General features: G+C 57.5%; 1 long non-coding RNA gene across 3 annotated transcripts in view; it reads right to left on the reverse strand.

Annotated features, from left to right (window-relative positions):
- The window catches only part of LOC137462955 (uncharacterized), a 40,712-nt gene that overhangs the window by 11,138 nt on the left and 3,176 nt on the right, over positions 1-26,398 (reverse strand). For 2 of the 3 annotated variants that reach the window (XR_010993808.1, XR_010993806.1), the window contains exons 2-3: positions 24,951-25,080; positions 4,256-4,312 (exon numbers count right to left, since the gene is read on the reverse strand). This is a non-coding gene — a long non-coding RNA (uncharacterized lncRNA). Of the gene's footprint in view, positions 1-4,255; positions 4,313-24,950; positions 25,081-26,398 lie in introns of those variants that run through there. The other variant, XR_010993807.1, reaches the window with a different exon arrangement.

The raw sequence follows: 26,398 nt of genomic DNA on the forward strand, positions 1-26,398 counted from the left end.
GGGAGCCTCTTCCCAGGGCCAGAAAAATTCGATATAAATAGATAAAAATTGATATAAATATATCTAATAAATTCGATTTATTAGAATTAAATCCACGCCCCCACCACCATGAATATCTGTATAACAACCCCCCCCCATAAATGTATATATTTTATTTATTTATATTTTTATATATTTATATCTTTATACACATTTATTTAATTTTATATTTCTATATTTTGTGATGTTCTATATTTATATATTTCTATATTTTAATATACACATTTGTGATTTACATATATTAATATATTTCTATATTCTATAAATATTAATATATATTTATATCTTATATAAATATATTTAATATTCATTTATTTATAATTATAATTCCAGCCTCTTTCTTGTTTCAGGTGGATTTTCAAGTTTCCCTGGAATTTAATCCCCTTAAAATATTCCCAATATTCCCTTAAAACACTCCCGATTTTAAACAAAGCAATCCCAGCAACTCTCCCGGAAAACACCGGGGGCTTTTCTGAAATTTTCCCAAATTTCCTTTTTTTTTGCTTCATGATTGGATTGGGGGAAAACAGGGAAATAAAAATACAAATATAGATGGATATCAAATATCCCAGAGAGATTTATTTTCCTTTTATTTCCCTTTTTCCAGGCGTTTTCCGTGTTCTAAACCTCCCCTGGCTCCGGTGGATAAACCCCACCTTGGGGGTGGACACTGGGAAAATTTGGGAATGGGAAAAACTTGAATTCCCAGTTGAAAAAAAAAAAAAAATCCTGTTTTTTTTTATTTTTTGAGGTGTTGGAATCCCCTTCAATCCTCAATTCTTGCCTTTCCCATTCCCAAAAAAAGCTTCACCCAGCCCTGTCCATCCAAGGCTGTGGAAAAAAGGGAATTTTGGGAATTTGAGGATCAGAGAGGCTCAAAACACGACTTTTTTGGGGTTTTTTTTTGGGGGGGAGGGTTTTTTTTGGGGTACAACCATTGGCCAAGGATGGATCCAGCGGGAAAAGGGCTGGGATGGAGCTGGGAATTTATTTAGGATTTAGGAAAAGCTCCTTGGGGCAAAGAACCGAGAGGGAAGGGCGGGAAAATGGTGAAAAATTAGGGGAAAATTGGGGGGAAAGGGGGGGAAAAAAAGGAAAAAAATGGGGGGAAATTGGGAAAAAAGGGGGGAAATAGAGAAAAAATTAGGAAAAAAATGAGGAAAATTGAGGAAGTAAGGGGAGAAATTAGGAAAAAGGGAGAAAAGGGGGGAAATTGGGGAAAGTTGGGGGAAAATGGAGAAAATTGGGTGAAAAGGGGGGAAATTTGGGAAAATTGGGGGAAAGGGGGAAAAATTGGTGAAAATGGGGAAATTTGAGGGGAAATTGGAAAAAGGGGGAGAACATTGAGGAAAAGTTGGGTGAAAGGGGGAAAATTGGGGGGAAATTGGGGTGGAAGGTGGAAAATTGAGGGAAATGGGAAAAAAGGGGGGAAATTTGGGGAAAATTGGGGGAAAATGGGGAAAAGGGGGGGAAATTTGGGGAAAATTGGGGGAAATGGGGAAAAGGGGGGGAAATTTGGGGGAAATTGGGGGAAATGGGAAAAAAGGGGGGAAATTTGGGGAAAATTGGGGGAAAATGGGGAAAAGGGGGGGAAATTTGGGGAAAATTGGGGGAAATGGGAAAAAAGGGGAGAAATTTGGGGAAAATTGGGGGGAAATGGGAAAAAGGGGGGAAATCAGGGGGAAATGGGGGGAAAATTGGGGAAAATGGGAAAAAGGGGGCAAAAATTGGGAAAATTGGGGAAAATTGGGGGGAAAATTTGGGGGGAAATGGGGGGGAAAAGCGGAGGGAGAGAGAGGGGGTGAGAAGAAAGGCCGGGAGAAAAAAGGGAACCTCGTGATGAGCACCCGGCTGGGCAGGGGAGGGAAAGGGGGGGTTGATGGCTTAATTACCATATTCAAATCTAATTAATTCCCCTTTGCATAAAGAGGCCACGGCCGGGCGTGGGACCAGCCTTGCAGATGGCGTCTCAGGCTCAGAACCATTTCGGGGCCGCCGGCCATCTTAGAGGCACGGGAGGAGGAGGAGGAGGAGGAGGAAAAGCGGGAGGAGGAGGAGGATGAGGAGGAGGAAAAGGAGAAGGAGGATGAGGAGGAGGAAAAGGAGGAAGAGGAGGAAAAGCAGGAAAAGCAGGAGGAGGATGAGGAGGATGACGAGGGTGAGGAGGATGAGGAGGGTGAGGAGAGTGAGGAGGATGAGGAGGGTGAGGAGAGTGAGGAGGATGAGGAGAGTGAGGAGGATGAGGAGGGTGAGGAGGAGGAAAAGGAGAAGGAGGATGAGGAGGAGGAAAAGGAGGAAGAGGAGGAAAAGCAGGAGGAAGATGAGGAGGATGAGGAGAGTGAGGAGGAAGAGGAGGATGAGGAGGGTGAGGAGAGTGAGGAGGATGAGGAGAGTGAGGAGGATGAGGAGGATGAGGAGAGTGAGGAGGGTGAGGAGGGTGAGGAGGATGAGGAGGGTGAGGAGGATGAGGAGGGTGAGGAGGGTGACAAGGGTGAGGAGGATGAGGAGGGTGAGGAGGATGAGGAGGAGGCAGGGGAGGAAAAGGAGGAGGAAGAGCAAGAGGAGGATGATGAGGAGGAGGAGAAGGAAAAGGAGGAGAAAAAGGAGGAGGAGGATGAGGAAGAGGATGAGGAAAAATGGGAGGAGGAGAAGGAGGAGGAAAAATGGGGTGAGGAGGGTGAGGAGGATGAGGAGGACAATGAGGAAGAGGAGGAGGAGGAGGAAAAGCGGAAGAGAGACAAAGCTGAGGAGGATGATGAGGATGAGGATGAGGATGAGGATGAGGATGAGGATGAGGATGGCGGCCCTGCCCACGGCATCGAGCGGCTGCTGAGGGCACCCAGCCCCTGGCGGCCTTGGAGGGTTAAAAGCTGGGAATGAGGAGAAAATGGTGGAAAAGTTCGGAATTTGGGGCTTTTGGGGCCTCTCAGGATCATCAGGGGATCCCAAATCCAGCCCCATCATGGCCTTGGAGGGGTAAAAGTTGGGAATGAGGGGAAAATGCGGGAAAGTTTTGGAATTTGGGGCTTTTGAGGCCTCTCAGCCGGGACGGCGGCTCCCAAATCCGGCCCCACGCTGATGGGACGGAGCTGATCCCGATCCCCAAGGCGGCTGTGGGAATTTGTGTCCCTGGGGAAGGGGGAGGAAGAATCCAGAGGAAAATTCCAGCCCCATCTCCCACGGCTGTTCCCGCATTTCCACCGGGAAAGCCCAACCCGCAGGCGCCCAACCCCCTCCTGCCATCTTTTAGGGGAAAAATTGGGATATTTTCCCTCATCCCCCCCTGCTTGGGATGAAGCAATCCTGCTGGAAAAACCTCCCCGGCTGCCAGGCTCACCCCGGGAAAGGTGAAAGTTATTTTTCCTAATGTTTTGGACAGCTCGGCTGTCACGCGGAGAGAAAAAAAAGGAAAGAAAATTAAAAAAAGGACTTGGAGGAGGGAGGACCTGAGGGGATGTGGATTTTCTCCCTTGACTGATTCCCGAGGACGGGATGAGCTGCGGCTGCCGCGGGGTTCTGCTCATCCCCACCCCCTTCCCTGAGCTGGGATCCCAAAAAGCAGCTCCCAGCAGCAGCTGGAAAGGGTTAAACTCCGGGAGAATCGGCTTGGGATGGAGCAGGTGGGGGCAAACGGAGGGAAATTCCCCTTTAGGAGGATTCAAGGATGGGTTTGGGTCGTGGAGGGGGGATTTTGGGGTGTAAATTAAAAGGGAAATGGGGGAAAAGTCGATTTTTTTGGGATCCCGAACAGTTCAGTTTCCCAGCGGCTCCGGGAGGGGGTGGGATGTGAATATTTCCCAAGAGGAATGTCAATAAAAGGGGGGTAAAAATTGGGATAAAAATGGGGTTTTCCCCGCAAGACAACGGCAAAAGGATCGGGATGAGGCCTCGCAGCTACTCCCTGATCCCCCAAATCCCTGCTGGACAGAGCCCGGGGGAGAGCCCACATGGAAAACCCAGTCCTGGCCAGCTGGGCCTGCAGGAAAGGAGGGAAAAGCAGGAAAACCCCAAACTTACCCCATCCGGGAGAGGGGCGAGGACCCTCGGGAACACGGAGCCGACATCGCCATGGTCCCGCAGGGATGGGCTCGGAGCAGACCCCAGAGAGCCTTTTCCACCTCCCAGGGCAGGAAATCCCAGCCCACGGCAGCCCCGGGGCTGCTCCAGCCGGGATTTCTGGGATTTGAGGTCTTCCCAAGGCTCCAGATCTTCGGTCCCGGTCCCGTTCCCGGTCAGGGATAGGGCTGGATCGGGGCGAGGTGGGGATTCTGCTCTGCAAAAAATGGAATGAGGAGTTCTGTCAGCTCCAAATGCTGATTGATCCCCTCCACACTCTCACTGATCACCTCCAAACCCTCGTGGATCACCCCAAACTCTCATTGATCACCCCAAACACTCACTGATCACCCCAAACTCTCATTGATCACCCCAAACCCTCGTGGATCACCCCAAACTCTCACTGATCACCTCCAAACCCTCGTGGATCACCCCAAACTCTCATGGATCACCCCAAACCCTCGTGGATCACCCCAAACTCTCATTGATCACCCCAAACTCTCATGGATCACCCCAAACCCTCGTGGATCACCCCAAACTCTCATTGATCACCCCAAACTCTCATGGATCACCCCAAACCCTCGTGGATCACCCCAAACTCTCATTGATCGCCTCCAAACCCTTGTGGATCACCCCAAACTCTCATTGATCACCCCAAACCCTTGTGGATCACCCCAAACTCTCATTGATCACCCCAAACCCTTGTGGATCACCCCAAACTCTCATTGATCATCTCCACGTCTTCATGGTTCATCTCTAAATCCTCATGGATCACCCCAAACACTCATTGATCACCCCCAAACTCTCATTGATCACCCCCAAACTCCCAATGATCACCCCAAATCCTCATGGATCACCCCAAACTCTCATTGATCACTTCCAAGGCTTCATGGATCATCTCTAAATCCTCATGGATCACCCCAAACCTTCACTGATCACTCCCAACCCCCCACAGATCAACTCCAAACCTTTGTATCAGCCTTTTTATCCCCAAAATCGGCCCCTCCTGTCCCTGTCCCCATCCCCTCCTGTCCCTGTCCCCGTTCCCGGGCAATGGGACCAGCAGAACTCCAGGCCATCCATTCCCCCGGGATAATCCCCGACCGGGGATTAGTAAAAACCAGGTTTAATTCAGCAGGGCCCTTTCCCTGCAGCATTCCCGATCCCACATCAGGAACAGGGGAGCTCTGCAGCTCCAGGATGGGGAACAGCAGCCCTGGGATCACCCAGCTGGGAAAAACACCAAATCCCAAATCCCAGCCCAGCATCCGGGGATGCGATCCCACAAATTCCCCGGGAGCAAGAGCAGGGGCCCTGTGGCAGCAAACCCTGAGCAAAGCCGAGCTGGAAATCGGGATTGTTCACTAAAAAAACCTCTTCTGGGAGCTCCACGTTTCTCCTGTGGTTTGGGACAGGTTAAATCGCTGACATTTGGGGTTTGGAATCAAGGGAAACCTGATTCTGGGGTTCTGGAATTCTGGGATTCTGGGGTTCTGAGATTCTGGGATTCAGAGATTCTGGGATTCTGAGATTCTGGAGTTCTGATATTCTGGGATTGTGGGGTTCAGACATTCTGGGGTTCTGGAATTCTGAGATTCTGGGATTCTGGGGTTCTGGGGTTCTGGGATTTAGAGATTCTGGGGTCCAGAGATTCTGGGGTTCTGGAATTCTGGGAGATTCTGGAATTATGGTATTCTGGGATTCAGAAATTCTGAAATTCTGGGATTCTGAGATTCTGGAATTCTGAGATTCTGGGATTCTGAGATTCTGGAATTCTGGGATTTTCGAATTCTGGGGGGTTCTGGGATTCTGGTATTCTGTCAGTGCTGATATTTAAGGAAAACATGGAATTCCAAATTTTAACCCGGTTCTCAATGTGCTGACGGGGCCGTGCTGGCTGCCGGGCACTCAGGGGACATCTGGACTCCAGCCCAGACCCTTCCCGAGGGGTCACGGTGGGGTCAGAACGTCGGGAAAACCCCAAATCCCATCGCTCCAGGAGCGGCTCCATCCCACCCGTGCTCCAGGAGCTTCCAGGGGTTCCCACCCACACCCCACACTCCGAGTGACACCTCGAGGTGACACCAGCCACGAGCCCGGAGGCGACACCTCGGGAGCACAGAGCATTTCCCTGCTGCTTTTTGGGGTTCAGCTTCCTGGGTAGGATGAGCCCCTCAGCGGTTCCACCCCGACCCCACATCCCTCCTTTCCAGAACATTTTCCTGCCGCTTTTTCGGGTTAAGATTCCTGTATAGGATGAGCCCCTCACTGGTTCCACCCTGACCCCACATCCATCCTTTCCAGAACATTTTCCTGCCGCTTTTTAGGGTTATTCCTGTATAGGATGAGCCCCTCAGCGGTTCCACCCCGACCCCACATCCCTCCTTTCCAGAACATTTTCCTGCCGCTTTTTAGGGTTATTCCTGTATAGGATGAGCCCCTCAGTGGTTCCACCCCGACCCCACATCCCTCCTTTCCAGAACATTTTCCCGCCACTTTTTTTAGGATTCAGCTTCCTGTGTGGGTTGAACCCCTCAGCGAGTTCCACCCCGACCCCACATCTCTCTTTTCCAGAGCATTTCCCTGCCGCTTTTTAGGGTTCTTGCGTAGGACGAGCCCCTCAGCGGGTCCCACCCCGACCCCACATCCCGGGCGGCTCCGGGGAGAAGCGGCGGGGACCGAGGGGATGATTAGGGTGGCCCGCGGAGTAATTATCTCATTGGGCAACTAATACCCTTTCAAGCGGAGCGGGGTGGGGAAGCATTGTTCGGGCTGAGGGATTACATCAACCCGCCCGAGCAGACAATGTGCTCCCCCTGGGAAGAGGCAGCTCAGCCCCAGGGGGACAGGAGGGCGGCAGCGGCCCGAGCTGTCTCAATTAGCGACTGTCCCGCCGAGGAACGGGGTGGCAGGGGCTCCTCGGGGGGCCTGGGGGCACCTTGAGCATCCTTAACCCTTCCAGGGGACTCGAGCCCTGCGGGGACAGCGAGATGCCAGCAGGGCTGGATGTGTCCCCTCCTCCCCCGCCGTGGTGTGGAGAGAAAAGCCGGCCTCGTTTTCTCGTTTTTCTGCCTTTTTTTCCCTCCTGACAGCCCAACGCCAGCCCCTTCCAGCCTCCCGGCGTTGTCCTTGCATTGGGTTGGGGACAGCGGGATGGCACGGCCTTGTCGCCAAGCCCAAAAAGCGGCGCGGGGGAAGGACGGCAACAACCCCGGCACCGGCACCGGGGGCACCCCAGCTCCTCATCCCCGGGGCACCCCAGATCCCAAATCCCCGGGGCACCCCAGATCCCAAATCCCCGGGGCACCCCAGCTCCCCATTCTCGGGGGCACCCCAGCTCCTGCATCCCCGGGGCACCCCAGATCCCAAATCCCCGGGGCACCCCAGCTCCTCATCCCCGGGGCACCCCAGCATCCACGGGAGCACGGCAGCTCCACATTCCCGGGGGCCCCAGCTCCTCATCCACGGGGGTACCCCAGCTCCCCATTCCTGGGGGTCACGGCAGCTCCCCATCCACGGGGTCACGGCAGCCCCCCATCCATGGGGTCACGGCAGCTCCTGCATCCCCCAGGGCCACCTCAGCTCCTCCATCCCTTAGGGGCACCCCAGCTCCTCATCCCCGGGGGCACCCCAGCTCCCCATTCCTGGGGGTCACGGCAGCTCCCGCATCCCCCGCGGCCCCCGCAGGCTCTGCCCAGGGGCTGGGGACACTTCGGGCTGGCTCCGTGGTCGCTCAGGCGTGAGGCCACCGCGCCAGGTTAGCGGCGGGGCGAGGGGCCGGCCCCACCTGGCCCTCGCCATCCGTGGGGTGATTAAACACGGGGCTCCCAGCTGCCATACATTTTTAAATAAATGAATAATACATAGCGGGGGTGATAAATAAATAACGGCCGTACATTTGAACTTAGCCTCTGAGAAAATCCTTTTAGTTCAAAAGGAGCGGGGCGCTCGGAAAGGGGAGCCCATGCATTTTGAATGGGCTGCCATCGAGTGTCAGCGCCTGGCAGGGGAGACGAGGGGGGCAGGGAGGGAAGGAGGGAAGGAGGAAAAGAGGAAAAGAGAGAGAGAGGAACAGCTCCGGGAGGAGGGAAAGAGGGAAGGAGGGAAGGAGGAAAAGAGGAACAGCTCGGGGAAGAAGTAAGAGGAAAAGAAGGAAGGAGGAAAAGAGGGAAGGAGGGAAGGAGGAACAGCTCGAGGAGGAGGGTAAGAGAAAAAGAGGGAAGGAGGAAAAGAAAAAAAGAAGGAAGGAGGGAAAGAGGGAAGGAGGAAAAGAGGAACAGCTCGGGGAGCAGTGGGATGAGGAGGCCCGAGCAGCCCTGGCACCTGGAGGTTGTGGGCGCTGAATCCTCGTGGAGGATGAGGAGGATGAGGAGGATGAGAGAGGGATTTGGGTCACTCAAAGCTCAGGAGTCCCAGCTAGCAGAGGCTCCTCGGCCCCATAAAGAGTGGGGTGGCCCTGGAAGGTGTTCCCGACAAACCCAAGGGGGTGGAGGTGAGAGGGAAGGGGTGAAGTGCTGGGAGGCTGGGCCAGGACGGGGTGGCCGGGGTGGGGAGGGGACAGCCGGGGGAGACACGGCGTGAAGAACCCATTTTTGGGGAGGAACCCATTTTTGGGGGAATCCGATGGCAGAGGAGATGCAGGGGGGACTGGGATTGGCCCTGAGGCTGCCCCAAACCCTGTGTGGGGCGGGTGGTGTCACACCTGCCCTGGCACGTGTCACCACTGCCACGCAGTGCCGTGACACCAATGTCCCTGCCACGTCCACATGTCCTGGCCATCCCCATGGATGTGTGGGCCATGAACCCCACAAATCCTGACCAACCCCATGGATCTCTGAGCCACAAACCCCACAAATCCTGACTACCCCATGGATCTCTGAGCCACAAACCCCACAAATCCTGACTACCCCATGGATCTCTGAGCCACAAACCCCACAAATCCTGACCAACCCCATGGATCTCTGAGCCACAAACCCCACAAATCCTGACCAACCCCATGGATCTCTGAGCCACAAACCCCACAAGTCCTGACCATCCCCATGGATCTCTGAGCCACAAACCCCACAAATCCTGGCCATCCCAGAGAACTCTGAGCCATGAACCCAGAAACCCCACAAGTCCTGACCATCCCCATGGATCTCTGAGCCACAAACCCCACAAGTCCTGACCATCCCCATGGATCTCTGAGCCACAAACCCCACAAATCCTCGTGGATTCCTCCAGGGCAGGGTGGAGGGGACTGGGACGGGTGGCAGCGAGGGCAGCGAGGGCAATCACGTGTGCCCTGTGTTGGTGGCACTGGGACCAGTGAGACCACACTGGCAGCCCCAAACCCACCCCAAAATTCCCCATTTAGGGGCTGAACCCCCCTGGTAGCCCCAAACCCACCCCAAAATCCCCACTTAGGGGCTGAACGCCACAGTCCAGGCAGGGCTGATGCCACCCTCCCCTCGCCACCAGCAGAACCCCCCCAGCTCCACCCTGCCCCCAGTCCATCAGCCACGCTCCAAGGATGCCCACAGCTGGCACGGGGTGGGGGAAATTTCCAGAATTCCCATCTCCCCCCATCCCAGCACCCCTGAGAGGGGGAAATCCCCATCTCCCCCCGCCCCAATATCCCCAAGAAGGGGAAATTTCCATTTCCCCCATTTCATCACCCCCCAAAAGGAGAAATCTCCATCTCCCCCAGTCCCATCATCCTCCAAGGGAGGGAAATTTCTATTTCCCCCCATCCCAAGGAGAAATTTCCATCTTCCCCCAGTCCAGCATCCCCAAAAAGGGGAAATCTCCATCTCCCACCATCTCATCACCCCCCCAAAAGGAGAAATCTCCATCTCCCCCATCTCGTCACCCCCCCAGAGGGGGAAATCTCCATCTCCCCCATCTCATCACCCCCACAAAAAGGGGAAATCTCCATCTCCCCCATCTCATCACCCCCCCAGAGGGGGAAATCTCCATCTCCCCCATCTCATCACCCCCCCAGAGGGGGAAATCTCCATCTCCCACCATCTCATCACCCCCCCAGAGGGGGAAATCTCCATCTCCCTCATCTCATCACCCCCCCCCAGAAGGGGAAATCTCCATCTCCCCCATCTCATCACCCCCCCAAGAAGGGGAAATCTCCATCTCCCCCATCTCATCACCCCCCCAGAGGGGGAAATCTCCATCTCCCTCTGGTCCAGCATCCCCTAAAAGTGTAAATCTCCATCTCCCCCTATCCCAGCATCCCCCAAAGGCGGAAATCTCCATCCTCCCCCCAGCCCAGCACCCCCCACCCCTCTCCACCAGCTGAGTCCCGGCTGTGCGACCCCCGCCAGGTCCCATCTGCGGGCCCCGGCGCATTCCTGCGAGCCGGCCCCGGCGCAGCAGCTGCCGGCCACAACCCCGATCGCCGCCGCCGCCGCCGCGGCCGCCGGGCAGCTCGTCTTGACCTTGTCGGTCAGGTGTTGGGAGAGCCGAGAGAGGGGGGAGGGACGGCAAATAAAACAACAACAACAACAAAAAAAACCCCAACAAAACAAAACAAAAACCCCCAACCCCCCCTGGGTGCCGCCAGCCGTCGCACGGGGAGGGTTTGAGCCATAATGGGGCCGGCTGGGGGAGCGAGGGCGAGGAGAAATTAGTGTCAGTGTGTGTGTGTGCCTTAAACAAACCTGCGCCGGGGTGAGGAGAATGAGGGCACCGCCTGTGTATGTATTAGTGATGGGATCTGACCTCGCCGGGAGGGCTCCTTCCCTCGCTCCGCTCCTCTGGGCGTGGGAAAAAGGCCTGGGCTCTTTTCACAGCTGTTCTCGCTGCTGCACTGAGCTAATGGAGGGGCTCCCCTCCCTCCCCTCCCTCCCCTCCCCTCCTTCCCGGCCGTCTTTTCAGGCCTTGAGCGCCAAAAAAAAAAAAAAAAAAAAAAAAAAAAAAAAAAAAAAAGGAAAAAAAGGGGGAAAAAAAAGGGAAAAAAAAAAAAACCACACCAAAACAAAAAACCGCCATTCACCAGGCGCTGCAAACCGCGGCGCATTGTTCGCGGGGAAACCAGCCCTGGCCGGCCGGCCGCGGGGCACACGCGTGTGCAAGGCCGGGGCACGAGTGTGCAAGGGTGGGGGGCACGAGTGTGCAAGTTTGGGAAGGGTGTGTGTATCCCATGTGTGTAAGGGTGGGATACACATATGCGTGAAAGGCTGGCGTATACGCGTGTGCCAAGCTGGGGTTACACGGGTGTGCAAAGCTGGGGTTACACAGGTGTACAAGGCTGGGGTTACACGGGTGGGCAAAGCTGGGGTGCACAGGTGTGTAAGGGTGGGGTTACGTGGGTGTGCAAGGCTGGAGTTACACGGGTGTGCAAAGCTGGGGTTACACGGGTGTACAAGGCTGGGGTTACACGGGTGTGCAAAGCTGGGGTTACACGGGTGTGCCAAGCTGGGGTGCACGGGTGTGCAAGGCTGGGGTTACACGGGTGTGCCAAGCTGGGGTTACACAGGTGTGCAAAGCTGGGGTTACACGGGTGGGCAAAGCTGGGGTTACACGGGTGTGCAAGGCTGGGGTTACACGGGTGTGCAAGGCTGGGGTTACACGGGTGTGCAAGGTTGGGGTTACACGGGTGTGCAAAGCTGGGGTTATGTGGGTGTGCAAAGCTGGGGTTACGTGGGTGTGCAAGGCTGGGGTTACACGGGTGTGCAAGGCTGGGGTTACACGGGTGTACAAGGCTGGGGTTACACGGGTGTGCGAAGCTGGGGTTACACGGGTGTACAAGGCTGGGGTGCACGGGTGTGCAAGGTTGGGGTTACACGGGTGTGCAAGGCTGGGGTTACACGGGTGTGTAAGGGTGGGGTTACACGGGTGTGCAAGGCTGGGGTTACACGGGTGTGCAAAGCTGGGGTTACACGGGTGTGCAAGGCTGGGGTTACACGGGTGTGCAAAGCTGGGGTTACACGGGTGTGCAAGGCTGGGGTTATACGGGTGTGCAAAGCTGGGGTTACACGGGTGTGCAAGGCTGGGGTGCATGGGTGTGCAAAGCTGGGGTTACACGGGTGTGCAAGGCTGGGGTTATACAGGTGTACAAGGCTGGGGTTACACGGGTGTGCAAGGCTGGGGTTACACGGGTGGGCAAAGCTGGGGTTACACGGGTGTGCAAGGCTGGGATGCAAGGGTGGGACACGTGGGTGTGCAAGGTTGGGGTGCACGCGTGTGGCCCCTCCAAGGTTTGGGAATCGGGGCTGGAGGGGCGGATTTCAGCCCTAAAGAGCGTTTTGGGTTTTGGGAATGAGGAATGGGAATGGGAATGGGAATGGGAATGGGGAATGGGAATGGGAATGGGAATGGGAATGGGAATGGGGAATGGGGAATGGGAATGGGAATGGGAATGGGAATGGGGAATGGGAATGGGAATGGGAATGGGGAATGGGGAATGGGAATGGGAATGGGGAATGGGAATGGAGAATGGAGAATGGGGAATGGGAAGGGGAATGGGAAATGGGAAAAGGGAAATGGGGAATGGGAATGGGAATGGGAATGGAGAATGGGAATGGGAATGGAGAATGGGAATGGGAATGGGAATGGGAATGGGAATGGGGAATGGGAATGGGAATGGGAATGGGAATGGAGAATGGGAATGGGGAATGGGAATGGGGAATGGGGAATGGGGAATGGGGAATGGGGAATGGGAATGGGGAATGGGGAATGGGGAATGGGGAATGGGGAATGGGAATGGGGCTGGGAATGGGGAATGGGAATGGGAATGGGAATGGGAATAGGGAATGGGAATGGGAGATTCCCGGTGCTGGTGCTCTCCCCCCATGTGGAAATGTTTGGGTTTGGGGTTAAGATGGAGCTTTGGAAAGCGGCGCTGCCCGTGGCTGGTTTGGAAACCCGGAGGGGAGGGGATGCTGGGATGGTGACCCTGCTGTCCCACAGGACATGGGCGTGGGGACCCCAGAAATCCCCGTCCTTCACTTCAGTCCACACTCCAGACATGGGGACCCGAGAAACCCCCATCACTCCACACCTCGGCCATGGGCACCCCAAAAACCCTCATTCTTCACTCCATTCCACACCTCAGCCATGGGCACCCCAAAAACCCCCATCACTCCACACCTCGGCCATGGGGACCCCAAAAACCTCCATCACTCCACACCTCGGCCATGGGCACCCCAAAAACCCCCATCACTCCACACCTCAGCCATGGGCACCCCAAAAACTCCCATCACTCCACACCTCAGCCATAGGCACCCCAAAAACCTCCATCACTCCACACCTCGGCCATGGGGACCCCAAAAAATCCCGGTCCCTCCACTCAGCTCCATACCACAGCCATGGGAACCCCAAAAACCCCCATTCTTCACTCCATTCCACACCTCAACCATAGGAACCCCAAAAATCCCTGTCCTTCCCGTCAGTCCACACTGCAGCCATGGGGACCCCAAAAAATCCCGGTCCCTCCACTCAGCTCCATACCACAGCCATGGGAACCCCAAAAACCCCCATTCTTCACTCCATTCCACACCTCAACCATAGGAACCCCAAAAATCCCTGTCCTTCCCTTCAGTCCACACTGCAGCCATGGGGACCCCAAAAAATCCCGGTCCCTCCACTCTGCTCCATACCACAACCATGGGAACCCCAAAAACCCCCATCACTCCACACCACAGCCACGAGGACCCCAAAAACCCCCGTCACTCCACACCTCGGCCATGGGGACCCCAAAAACCCCCATCACTCCACACCACAGCCACAAGGACCCCAAAACCCCCCGTCACTCCACCCCACTCCTCACCTCAGCCCCTCTCATGTTCCCTACCCCATGTTTGATGCTCCGGTTGCAGATATTCCCCATTAAATCCACGCCGGGCCCATGGAGCGGAGGAATTCCCGAGGAACGGGTCCAGCCCCATCACGCCTGGATCCCCCACCTGGACCACAAACCCCTCCTGGAGCTGCGCGGGGAGCCAGGATTTCAGGGAAGCAGGGCCAGGATCAGCCCATGGAGATCCTATGGAAATATCCCATGGAAACCCCATGGAGATCCCATGGAAATATCCCTTGGAAATATCCCCTGGTTTCCCAGGGAATTAGGGCACAGAAAGTCTGGGCTCGGCCTGGCAGGGGCAGCACGGCCCCGGTAGTCCGTTATTCCCGTTATTCCCTTTTTCATGTTATTCCCATTATTCCTGTTATTCCCGTTATTCCTTTTATTCCCATTATTCCAGTTGTTCCCGTTATTCCCGTTGTTCCTGTTATTCCTGTTATTCCTGCTATTTCTGTTATTCCCCTTATTCCTGTTGTTCCCGTTATTCCCTTATTCCCATTGTTCCCATTATTCCCCTTATTCCCCTTATTCCCATTATTCCCAGTATTCCCATTATTCCCGTTATTCCTGTTGTTCGCATTATTCCCCTTATTCCCATTGCCCCTGTTATTCCCGTTATTCCCATTATTCCCGTTATTCCTGTTATTCCCATTATTCCCTTATTCCCGTTGTTCCCGTTATTCCCGTTCCCCATCCCAACATCTCCCGTGTTCGCCAGCCCGGCCCCAGAGCAGCGCCAGGCTCGTGCTTTTCATTAAAAATAAATAAATCCATTTCTGGTGGCAGCGGAGGAAACCTCGCAAGCACCGTCCCCGAAGCTCTGCCAGCACAACCCTCCCCTATCACTTCTGGTTTTATTTTTATTTTTATTTTTATTTTTATTTTTATTATTATTTTTATTTTTATTTAAATTTTTACTTTAATTTAAATTTTAATTTTTACTTTAATTTTAATTTTTATTTTTATTTTTACTATAATTTTAATTTTAATTTTAATTTTTACTTTTATTTTAATTTTTATTTTTATTTTTACTATAATTTTAATTTTAATTTTAATTTTTAATTTTATTTTAATTTTAATTTTTTAAATTTTAATTTTTATTCTTTCGAATTATTTTTAATTTCTAAAATTTTATTATTTTTAATTTTTAATTTATTTTTATTTTTGTTCTTTTAATTTCTATTTCATTGATACCTTAAAAAAAAAAAAATCTATTTTATCATCTTATTCTCTACTCTCATTTTTATTTTAAATATTTTAATTTTTTACTTTAATTCTTATTCCTCTTTTTTGAAGCGCTCGGGGTCAGTTCTTCTCTCTGGCAGCGGGACGGACGCACGGACACGGCGACGTCCCCGGGTGCTTTTCCCGGCTGACCTTTCCCCGTCGCCGCTGATCAGATCCTTTCTGACACGAGCGGGGCCGGCGCACACCTCCCGCCCTCGCCGCGCGGGGCCGTGGCCACGGGCGCGTCCCTGTCACCGGCCATTAGCGCGACGGGCCCCGCGCCACCGCGCCCCTTCCGCATCGGCGCTGGCGCTGGTGCCAGCCTGGGGGCGCCGGCCCGCGGGCCCCGGTGCCCTGAAACCCCGTGGAGATCCCATGGAAATATCCCATGGAAATACGACAGAAATCCCGTCGAGATCCTATGGAAATTCGACAGAAATCCCATCGAGATCCCATGGAAATATGACAGAAATCCCATGGAGATCCTATGGAAATACGACAGAAATCCCATCGAGATCCCATGGAAATACGACAGAAATCCCGTTGAGATCCTATGGAATAACAACAGAAATCCCATTGAGATCCCATAGAAATATGACAGAAATCCCTTGGAGATCCCATGGAAATACGACAGAAATCCCTTGGAGATCCCATGGAAATACGACAGAAATCCCTTGGAGATCCCATGGAAATACGACAGAAATCCCGTCGAGATCCTATGGAAATACGACAGAAATCCCGTGGAGATCCCATGGAAATATCCCATGGAAATACGACAGAAATCCCGTGGAGATCCCATGGAAATACGACAGAAATCCCATGGAAATATCCCATGGAGATCCCATGGAAATACGACAGAAATCCCATGGAGATCCCATGGAAATACGACAGAAATCCCATGGAAATATCCCATGGAGATCCCATGGAAATACGACAGAAATCCCATGGAGATCCCATGGAAATACGACAGAAATCCCATGGAAATATCCCATGGAGATCCCATGGAAATACGACAGAAATCCCATGGAGATCCCATGGAAATACGACAGAAATCCCATGGAAATATCCCATGGAGATCCCATGGAAATACGACAGAAATCCCATGGAGATCCCGTGGAAATATGACAGAAATCCCATGGAAATCCCATGGAAATACGACAGAAATCCCATGGAGAGCCTATGGAAATATACCATGGAAATATCCCATGGAAATACGACAGAAATCCCATGGAAGCCCCATGGAGATCCCATGGAAGTCCCATGGAAACGTCGTGAAAATAACCCATGGAAATGGGATGGGTTGGGGTTGGGATTGGAGTTGGGTTTTGGATTTGGATTTAGGTTTGGGTTCGGATTTAGGTTTGGATTGGGGTTTGGGTTTGGGTTTGGATTTTGATTTGGGTTTGATTGAGGTTTGGATTTGGATTTGGATTTGGACTTGCAGGGAGGGACAAAGTGCAGCCACGTCCTCAGTGTCACCAGCCCCCAGATCCTGTCCCCACCCTGGCCGAGCTCCTGCTCCTCTCGTTTTCCAACATTCCCAACTCCCCGAGCATTCTCAGCCCTGCTCCCTGTCCGAGCACCCGCCTGCTCCCCGATATTCCCACTTTTCCTGCCTGGTCTGGACTTCCTCACCCGGCGCCGCCCTGGAGTTTCCATAGAAACATGAAGGTATTAAACTGTAAATAATAATTGCTCCATTAAAAATAAAATTTAAAAAATAAATAAAAACCAGGGAGAGAACGCGTGGCTGCAGCATGTGGGGCTGGGGACAGAGATCCACGGAACAGATCCCAGAATCCTTGGGAAGAGATCCTGACCTTCTGGGAGCAGATCCCGATGTCCTGGGACTCTGTCCCGGCATTTGGGGTCTCATCTCAGCCACCCCAGCTGGGTTCAGCTCCCACCCCTCCGGCACTGCTGGAGTTTCTCACCTCTCCCTCCTCCTCCTCCTCCTCATCCTCCTCCTTTTCCAGCCCCTGATTTATCCAGGCTGGAATTTCCATCCATGAAAATCAGCAGCTAAAGAGCCGGCCCGGGGTAAAAATCCGGGATCTTCTCCAGCGCCACGACACCGACCCGACGGGAGGAATTGTTCTCTACCCTGGCCAGGGCTCTGCTGGTCCCTAAATGGCCTCAACTTAAACCCATCCCTGGTTTTTCCGTTCCCTCCGTCCCGGGAAATGGTTTTGTCCGAGGTTTCCACCCTTTTGTGTCCCTTTAAGTGGCACTTTTTACCATAAATGACTTTTCTTTCCCTCTCCCTTGCCGCTGTCAGGTTGAGGAATCGTCAGTTTGGGGTGGGAAATGTCAGGGCTGGAGGGTGGCACAGGAATGGGGAAATTCGGGATTTGAGGTTGAAATCAGGTGCCAGGAGCTCTGGGAATAATGCTGGCGGTACGGACGGCTCCAAACTCCATTCCCATTCCCAATGAAGACCTGGATGTCGTGCTGCTGGGGGGGGAACCCCGGTTCTTTTTGGGGTTTCTGGCTGATCCCACCAGAGGCCGGGGTGGAGCTGCCTCCTGGCTCCTCTCACCACCCCAAACCCCGGCACCCGCTCGTCCCATGGCTCCTCTTTATCCCAACCCCAATCCTGAGGCCGGATCCCAGCGCCGAGGCAGCGGCACCATCCTGGCATCCCAAAAATTGAGCCAGCAGAAGCCATTCCCATCCTCACGGGATTTTGGGAGCACCCCCTTGCCCCCTCCTCACTCTGCTTTGCTGGTTTTGGGATGCTCATCCTGGATCCTCTCCCAGTGCTGGCAACCAGGATGGAGATTCCCAGCTCATCCCAAATCTATCAGCAGCCCAAGGATGGAGATTCCCAGTTTATCCCAAATCCATGGCAGCCCAGGGTTGGAAATCAGGATGGAGATTCCCAGCTCATCCCAAATCCATCAGGAGCCCAAGGATGGAGATTCCCAGTTTATCCCAAATCCATCAGCAGCCCAAGGATGGAGATTCCCAGTTTATCCCCAAATCCATCAGCAGCCCAAGGATGGAGATTCCCAGTTTATCCCCAAATCCATCGCTGCCCAGGGATGGAGATTCCCAGTTTATCCCCAGTCCATCGCTGCCCAAGGATGGAGATTCCCAGTTTATCCCCAAATCCATCGCTGCCCAGGGATGGAGATTCCCAGTTTATCCCCAGTCCATCGCTGCCCACGGATGGGAACCACCCCCCTGCCCCAAAAGCAGCCAGGCCGGGCACCGCGCGAGCTGCGGGATTATCCCGCTGGAACATCCCCCGGGAAGGAGATTGCAGCTTAGGGCCTGATGGAGAGGAGGGGAGAGATGGGATTAAAAGGGAAATAATGACAATTCCTTTAGGCAGCCCGGGGAAATGAGCCGGGGATTAACGGCCTCGCTCCTCCGGCAGCTCCCAAATCCTGCTGGGCAGTCCCGGATCCCTCCGGGGTGGCCGGACACGCGGGGCTGACCCACGCCGGGGGTGACATTGGCAGTGCCACCCCCGGCTGTCCCAAACCGGCTCCATCCCTGCGCGCAAACACCACAAAACCACGGCGACTTCCCCCTCACCCCACCCCACCCCCACAATATTTTCCTTTTTTTTTTTTTTTTTTTTTTTTTTTGCGGGGAGAAAATCTGAAATATTCCACCGGGGAATAAAAACACTGAAAATTAAAAACTTCTCGGGGGAAAAAAAAAAAAAAAAAAAAAAAAAAAAAAAAAAAAAAAAAAAAAGGCACGGAGCCCTGGAATAAACCTGAAAGGCTCCTTTTCTCTCTGTGCCTTGGGTTGCACACCCTGCAATTGGCTGCTTCCCTGGAATAGATTCCGTTGCTATGAGACCAAGTTTGCTTTTAACGAACCCCAGAAAATTAATGGTATTCAGCAGATAAGTCCTTAAAGTGGAACCTATTTTAAGAAATTCCTGCTAAATGGTTTACAAGTAGTCAGGAGGGAGGAGAAGGCTTCTGGAGCCTGCGCCGCCGATCCCCTCCCCGAGCTGGTCCCAGCTGGGATCTGGGGGGGGCGTTTTGGGGTTTTTTGGGATTGGGAGTGGGAGAGGTGAGGGTGGGATTGAGTCCCAGCCCTGCTGGGTGCTGTGTGTCCCTGCCGGTGTGGCACAGCCACCTCTGGGCACCATCCTGGCTGTCCCCAGCTGTCCCCATCAGCCAGGGGATCCTTGCAGCTTCAGAAACTCGGGAATTCTCTGCCCAAACTCACACAGGAGCCACGGGATCTGATCTGGGAGAGCCGGGGATGGGAGCAGGGAAAAGCTGCTCCGACAGTCCTTGGGAAGAGCTGAGGGGACAGGGAAGGATCCCCGTGCCCATCCAGGGTGGCACCACCCCCAGGACAGGGCACATTTCCCCTGGGATGAGGGTCTGCCCCAAGGACACATCCGGGGTGGCTGCACCACCACGGCCAAAGCGCCGGCGTTCCCGGCCCCAGTCCGTGTGGAACCTCTGTGGGGCACGGGAGGGACTGGGAACTGCTTCCTCTGTATCCCACAGCACATTTTGGGGTGTCTGGGGGCGGTCCCTGCTTTATCCCACACCCCAAACACACCCCAGCTCCTCCCTGCCTGAAAAAAGGCCCCAAACTGGGTGAGCCCAGGGTGTCCTGGGGTGCAGGATCAGTGCCAGGGATGGATCCCAGGGACTGATCCCAGGGACCCAGGACAGAGGATCTGCTCCCCTCCTGACCAAACCTGTTGATTTGCCCCCAAATTCCTCCTCTGCTGCAGCCTCCGGGTGGAAGAGGAGACAAAACCCCACAGGGGAAGCCAGGCAGAGAGGATGGAGAGAGGGACTGGGGCCTTGAGCTGTTTCATTTTCCCCCTCCCCATTCCCCAGTCCCAGCCTGGGAATTGCTGCTCCAAGGACCCCACAGTGAGGGGGCAGTGGAGCTGCCCCGGTGCCACCGCCCTCGTGGCTGTTCCTGCAGCCCATCCTGATCCTAAAACGTTTTTAGCACACGGATTTGTCTGGATCATCTCCACTTCCCTCTCCCGAAGGGCACCGAGGGCCCTCCCTTGGGGGCTGCACCCCAAAACACCCCCTGGAAACGCCTTCCTGGCATTGCCAGGATAACGGGGCTGCACCCCAAAACACCCCCTGGAAACGCCTTCCTGGCATTGCCAGGATAATGGGGCTGCACCCCAAAACACCCCCTGGAAACGCCTTCCTGGCATTGCCAGGATAATGGGGCTGCACCCCAAAACACCCCCTGGAAACGCCTTCCTGGCATTGCCAGGATAACGGGGCACGGATCAACCTTTGGGGTCACCGCTCGGAGCCTTCCCTTATCCCAGCACCGTCCCCGGGGCTGATCCCACAGGGCAGCCCCGCATCCCTTGCTGCCTGGAGGATGGAGAGGAGCAGCAGGGAAGGAGGATCCCAAATCCACGGGGGATCCTGGGGGGATCTGAGGCCGGAGCACCCTGGGATGCTCCCAAATCCCTCTCTCGGAAGAACAAAGCTGCGATCTCTCTGCAGACGCAGAGGAAGCGACAAGCGGCAATGATTTATTTCCCTTCCCTGGCAGATAAATCGGCCTCGGGAACGGGGTTTGTGCTAAATTAAAATTTGCATGCGGTAATATATTTAAGCAACTTTCCTTCCACTTCGTTATAAACAGCGTTTCTCAGGGGGTTATTTCGGAGCTGGCCCCGTTTCATTTATCTCTGGCGTGAGCCAGTGTTAATTGTCGGGGTGGAAATTAAAACCACAGCGGCAAAAAAAAAAAAAAAAAAAAAAAAAAAAAAAAATTAAAAATTAAAAAAAAAGAGAGAATAATTAATAAAATAAAAGAGCTGGGGTTAGAGGTTGGAAGCAAAATCATCAGCCAGGCACAGGCACCAGCTCTGGGCCTCGGTAAAAAAACCACGAAAGGCAAAATTCCGCGTTCGGCTTCCCGGCACTGTCCCCGGTGAAGGCAGCGGGGCCGGTGGCTCGGGGAGCCCGGTGGGCAGCGAGCCCCCGTGTCCCGGAGGGTAGCGAGAGGGTTTTTACATTCGGTTCTCTAGCTTTATGATATCACATACACTCATACAGCTAGATAACCAAAGAGAAAAACCCCCCCAGGTCTGCAGCAAGCGGGGCCTCGGCCGCTCCGGGGGCACCGCGGCCCCCGAGTTTTGTCCCCTCGGCGCCAACACCGATGGAAGCCCCAAGGTGGGACAGCAGGGGTGGGCTCCGGTGCCTTGGAATGTGACACGACGACCCCCGGTGCCCAGCCCAGAGCCCCAAGGCGACGTCACCGCCCCCAAAAGGAGCCGGACCCCAAAGTGGGCACAGCCCAGCGCAGCCCCCGCGGCCTGGGGGTGGCACGGGCAGGGGTGGCACGGGCAGGGGTGGCACGGGCAGGGGTGGCACGGGGTGTCCCCCCAGGCTCCGGCCCCGCAGACAGGCCCAGGGAGCAGCGTCCTGGCCAGCCCCAGATTCACCCCCAGAGCCAGCCCGGAGCCCACTCCCACTGGATAATTCCTGGAATTACTGGCACGGAACTGCTGAGTCAGGAAAGTGGTTGGGCAAGGGACGGGCCCAGCCCGACAGGGCCCCCCCGGGGGTTCCTCCCGCGCCCCCGCGCTCTTCTCCTCTTCCTCCCCTTCCTCCCACATCCGCTCCCGGCTGCCGGGCCCTGCAAACCCGGCAGGGATCCCGCACCTCCCGCGGGTCCGAGCCGGGAACTTCCCGGCGGGGGGGCACCCTGAGGCCCCCGGGATGGCCCCGTTCCCACCGGGACTCTGCGGTCCGGCCGGGAGGCTCCGGGCAGCGGCCCCGGGCACCGGCGGGGGCTGTTCCCGGGCAGCTCCGGCCGTGCGGCCGCTCGGAGGGAAACGGCGGAGCGGCTGCTCCGGTGCCCAACGGGAGCCGGGGAGAGGAACGGGAGAGTCCCGGAAGGGTCCCGGGGAGGGCTCCCGGAGCTGGGGTACCTGCTCATCCCGCTCGGGCCGCTGCTGCCCGCGGTCGCCGTCGGCTCCGGGTCACCGCATCCTTCCCAAGCTGGCGAGGAGCGGAGGAGGCTCGGCCCGGGGATGGGGACGGGGATGGGGATGGGCATCCCTGCCCGGTGCCGGTGCCGGTGCCTCTCCCGCTGCCCGGCGTCTCCGGGACCTGCCTCTAAAGTTGAGGCAGAGTCGGCGGCGCAGGGCTGGCTGGAGGGCGGGGGAGGCGGGGAGGAGGGACGGGGCGGCCGGCGGGGACAAAGCCCGAGCGGCGGGGCTGGGGACAGCCCGGGCGTGGGGCCGGGGCAGGGGTCACCCCCCCGGGAGGGGCTGCGCCATTCGCCACGGCCGCCGCTGTCCCCGGGGGCCGCTCCGTCTGCTCGGCCCGGGCCCCCCCCGGTCGCAGCCGCCCGCCGCAGCCGGCCCGCCCCGTCGGGGAGGCGGCGGTGCCCCGGGGGTAACCCCGCTCGGGCAGGGCGCTGCCGGAGCCGCCCCCCGGGGCCAGGCTGGGGTTAAACCCCCGTGCCCGGGGAGGAGGAGCGGCCCCGGGGGTGGGGGGCGGCAGGGCCGGTCCCTCCCGTCGGGGCTGCGCTCACGGGAGCCGCTTGCAAAGGGGAAATGTGGAAGGTGCTCAGGAGACAAGCGGGGCTGGAACCACCCCTTTTCCCCGGTGTAACGGAGCCCACCGACCGGCCTGGCCTCGGCTGCGCCTCTCGGCCGCAGAGAAACCCCCCTGGCCCGGGAGAAAGAGCGGCCGCGGCTCGGAGGGGCGGCGGGGCAGAGCCCGGGGCGCGGGGCCGAGGTCCGGCTCCACGTCCCCCCCGTGCGGCCACCCGGGGCCGGTCCCCGCCGGCGCTGCCCGCCGCGGGGGCCCCGCTCCGCTCTCCCGCCGACCCCGGGGCTGGGGCACCGGGGCCTTTCCCCGGCACGCACCGGCCGCCTCACCGGGAGCGCACCGAGGGCACAGCCGTGGTCCCTGCGGGCACGAACCACGCCAGGGTGCCCGGGCACACCGGAGCACACGCAGCGCTCGTCTGAGCCCCGGTGCATCGCTCACACCGGTGGTCACACTCGCCCAGGTGCCCGCACGTCCTCGCACACGAACTCACAGCCACGCAGGACCCCCGAATATCCCCCATGGTTGTTTCCAGTCTCCTCACGTCCCCGGTTCCCCCGGCCTGGCCTTGGCCCCGCGGGCTCCGCAGCCCTCCCGGGGCCGCCTCATGGCACCCGGCTCCGGTGAAACGGCGGGAAAACGAAACCAACAGGCGGCCCGGGCACAGAGGCGGGCCGGTGCCCCGGCCATGGGCAACGGGAGCAGCGGGGCGGGCTGGGCGGCGGGGCCCGGCTCCCGCTCCCGGGGTTATGATTTCGGGAGGGAGGCACAGATCCGACCCGACCGCTGCTGCCCGCACCCGGCCTTCTACATACCCACACCTATATAGAGAGAATTTATAGAATATATGGAATATATGGAATATATGGAATATATAGAATAACCGCGCTGGAAGGAACGGCGGCGCCTGCAGAAATGCCAACCCGCCAGCACCGGGAGCTCCCCGGGAGCAGCGGGGCTCTCTGCCCGCACCGGGCACCCCCAGGGCTGGCCAGCCCTTGGCCGGAGCCCCCCGAACTGCGAGCGACGGCCGCAGCATCGCGGGGAGCGAACGGAGCCTCCTCCCGCCGCCACCGGGCACCGGGGACCGGGCACCGGCCCCGCCGCTCTCCGTGGTGCTGAACGGCGGCCGCGCCGCGCACCGGGGCCGTGCGGGGTCGTGCCTCCTCCGTCCTTCTCTCACCGAGCTGCCGCTAATTGCTTATCATTATTATGGCTATTAATTATTATCGTTACCGTCCCCGCGGCTCCGGTGCTCCGCGGCACGGCCGTGCGCGGACAGCGGGGAGATGGTGCCAGCGCGGTGCCAGATTACCGGCTCGTCCCCCCGCACAGCCCCGCTGCTGCTGCCCGCCATCCTCCCCAGGCTCCGCACCACGCGTGGGCCGAGCCGCCGCCGTTACCTCCGAACCGGGGCTCCGAAATTCCGCCCTGGCCGCCGGCGGCCCCGGCGGGCTCGGCGCCGCTGCCGTCCACCCGCCCGGGCCCCGCCGGTGCCCGCCGCGCTCCGCCGTGCCGGTGGGTCCCGCTGCCCACGGCTGGGTCCCGTTTGCCCAAAGGGTAAAACCCCAGCAACGAGCGCGGCCCCGCCGAGGGAACGAACGGCACCGGCGGAGCTTCGCCGCCGCCCCGGGAGCCGCTGCGGCCCGGGCCCCGCTCCGGGAGGGGCCGCCCCGGGCAGCGGGGGGGCCGCCGGTGCCGCTCTCACCGCCCAGGGCCCCGCTGGCACCGCGCAGGGCCCGGGCGGGCCGCTGCGGCCCGGTTCGCCCCCGCCGGTCGCCGGTGCCCGCTGCCCACGGCTCGCCGCCCCCGAGAGGCGCGGGGGGAGCTTGGCATCGCCGGCACGGGGGAAGCGGCCGCCCCACGCGTGTCCGCGCCGGGGGCTGCACGGCGCCCGCCCGGGCCCGTTCCTCACGGCACTTACCGACTCGTCGCCCGCCTGTACCCGGTTCCCCGGCGGCTGCGGGCGCTGGGCAGGCCCCGGCGCCGCCGGTGCCCCCTTCTGCCCTCGCCTACACCCCCGTGTGACTCAAATACCTTCACTACAGCAGCCATGTTGGGCTCCGGTGCGAGCACGGCGCTCGCCGCAGGAACCGGCGGCCGCCTCGGCGGGAGGCAGCGCGGCCGGGGCTCGGCGCGGGGGCCCCGCTTCCCCCCGGAGCACCGGAGCCCGGGCAGCCCGGCCGGCCGCGGGGCCCTGTCCCAGCGCACCGAGCGATGCCGCCGGGGGGCCGCTGCCCGCCGGCCGGGGAAGTTGCCACCGTTCCCGGTAACGCCACCAACTGCGGGTCCCGCACCTGCCACGCATCCCTCCGGTGCTACCGGCCGCGTCCCGGGGCTGCCGCTGGGGAGGAGCTGGGGGAGAGCCGCGGTTACCTCCGCCTCGCCCGGTGTCCGGTGCCCGCGACGCCGCTCGGCCGTGCCCACCTGGGGAGGGAAAGAGAGAAGATGCGTCAGGAGGAGCCGCCGCCATCGCTCCAACTTGGAGCAACTTTCCCGGCGAAGCCGGCGGCGGGGGCGGGGGTGGGCGGCGCTGGAGCCCCGGCCCGGCCAGCCGGGGCCGGTCCCGCCGGCGGGCAGGGCGTGGGGTGCCCCACAGCCGGTGCCATCCACGCGCGGGGTGGGGACAGCCGCCCGCAGCCCAGGGCCGCGCTGGGACACGGCCTCTGCTGCCGGGGACAGCCAGGACACCCTGGGTTTGGGGCAGCCCCACACCTGGTGCCTGTCCATCTGGCTGCCTGGCTGGATGTCTGCACCGGCTCCCCCCTGCCGTGGGCACCGCAGCCTCGCACCGGGCACCCCCCGCTGCTCCCCGGGCACCGGAGCCGCTCTCCCGCCCGGCCCGGCTCCCCTCCAAAGTGTATTTTCCTGCTGTTTATTTCCCTCCCCGCTTTTTCTCCCACCGAGATTTATTTCCCCCCCACCTCCCCCCCCCCCCCCCGGCTTTTTCTTTTGCTTTTCCCGCCCCAATTTTTTCTTTTCTCTGATTTCCCCCCCTCACCCCGCTCGTTTGACTCCAACGTCGCTGGGAATTATTTGCATTTAAAACACAACGACTCGTTTCCCTCCGCGTCGCTTCGCAGCTCGGTTCCACCAGCACGGGAGAGGCGGGGGAGCCATCCCAAGGAAAAGGGGTCCCCAAACCCCCGGGCAAATTCCCCCGAATTCCTGCCCAGCTGAAAATATTGATGTGGGGGAAAACTAAAGATTGAACAGATTTTAATGATTTTCTTCCCGCAGCCGCTGTCACCCAAAGGTGTTGTGGCAACAAAGAGCGGGATGGCGTTTGACGCTCGTATTTTTGGCCTAAATATTTGCGAAAATATTCCCCCGAAGCCCCGAACGCTTTGCAAAAGATTGATGTGCCTCAAAACCATCACATCCTGCCCTGCGAAGTGCTTCCGAGGAAAATCTGATTTTCCATTTTCTCCCCCCCCGCCGCCGCTGATCCCGCCGGAGAACGCACACGCGCGGCACCGCCGAAACTGCGAGCGAGAGAAGGGACTGGGAATCGAACAACCATTCCCAGTCCAAACTGGGAGACGAACGGTTTTCCCCCGTCCCTGTGCACGGCGGAGATTCCCCAGCTCGGGGAACAACGGCGTGGAATTCCCCGCCGTGCCCGCTCGGGCAGAGCCGGGCATGGAAACACCCCCGAGATACTTTTTTTTTTTAAGGGGAAAAATAGCAATAAACCAAGAGAATTAATTATTTTTTCTTCCTTTCGCCAGAAATGCCGAATTCA

The sequence above is a fragment of the Anomalospiza imberbis genome, chromosome 27, assembly GCF_031753505.1.
Source record: "Anomalospiza imberbis isolate Cuckoo-Finch-1a 21T00152 chromosome 27, ASM3175350v1, whole genome shotgun sequence".
Taxonomy (NCBI): Eukaryota; Metazoa; Chordata; class Aves; order Passeriformes; family Viduidae; genus Anomalospiza; species Anomalospiza imberbis.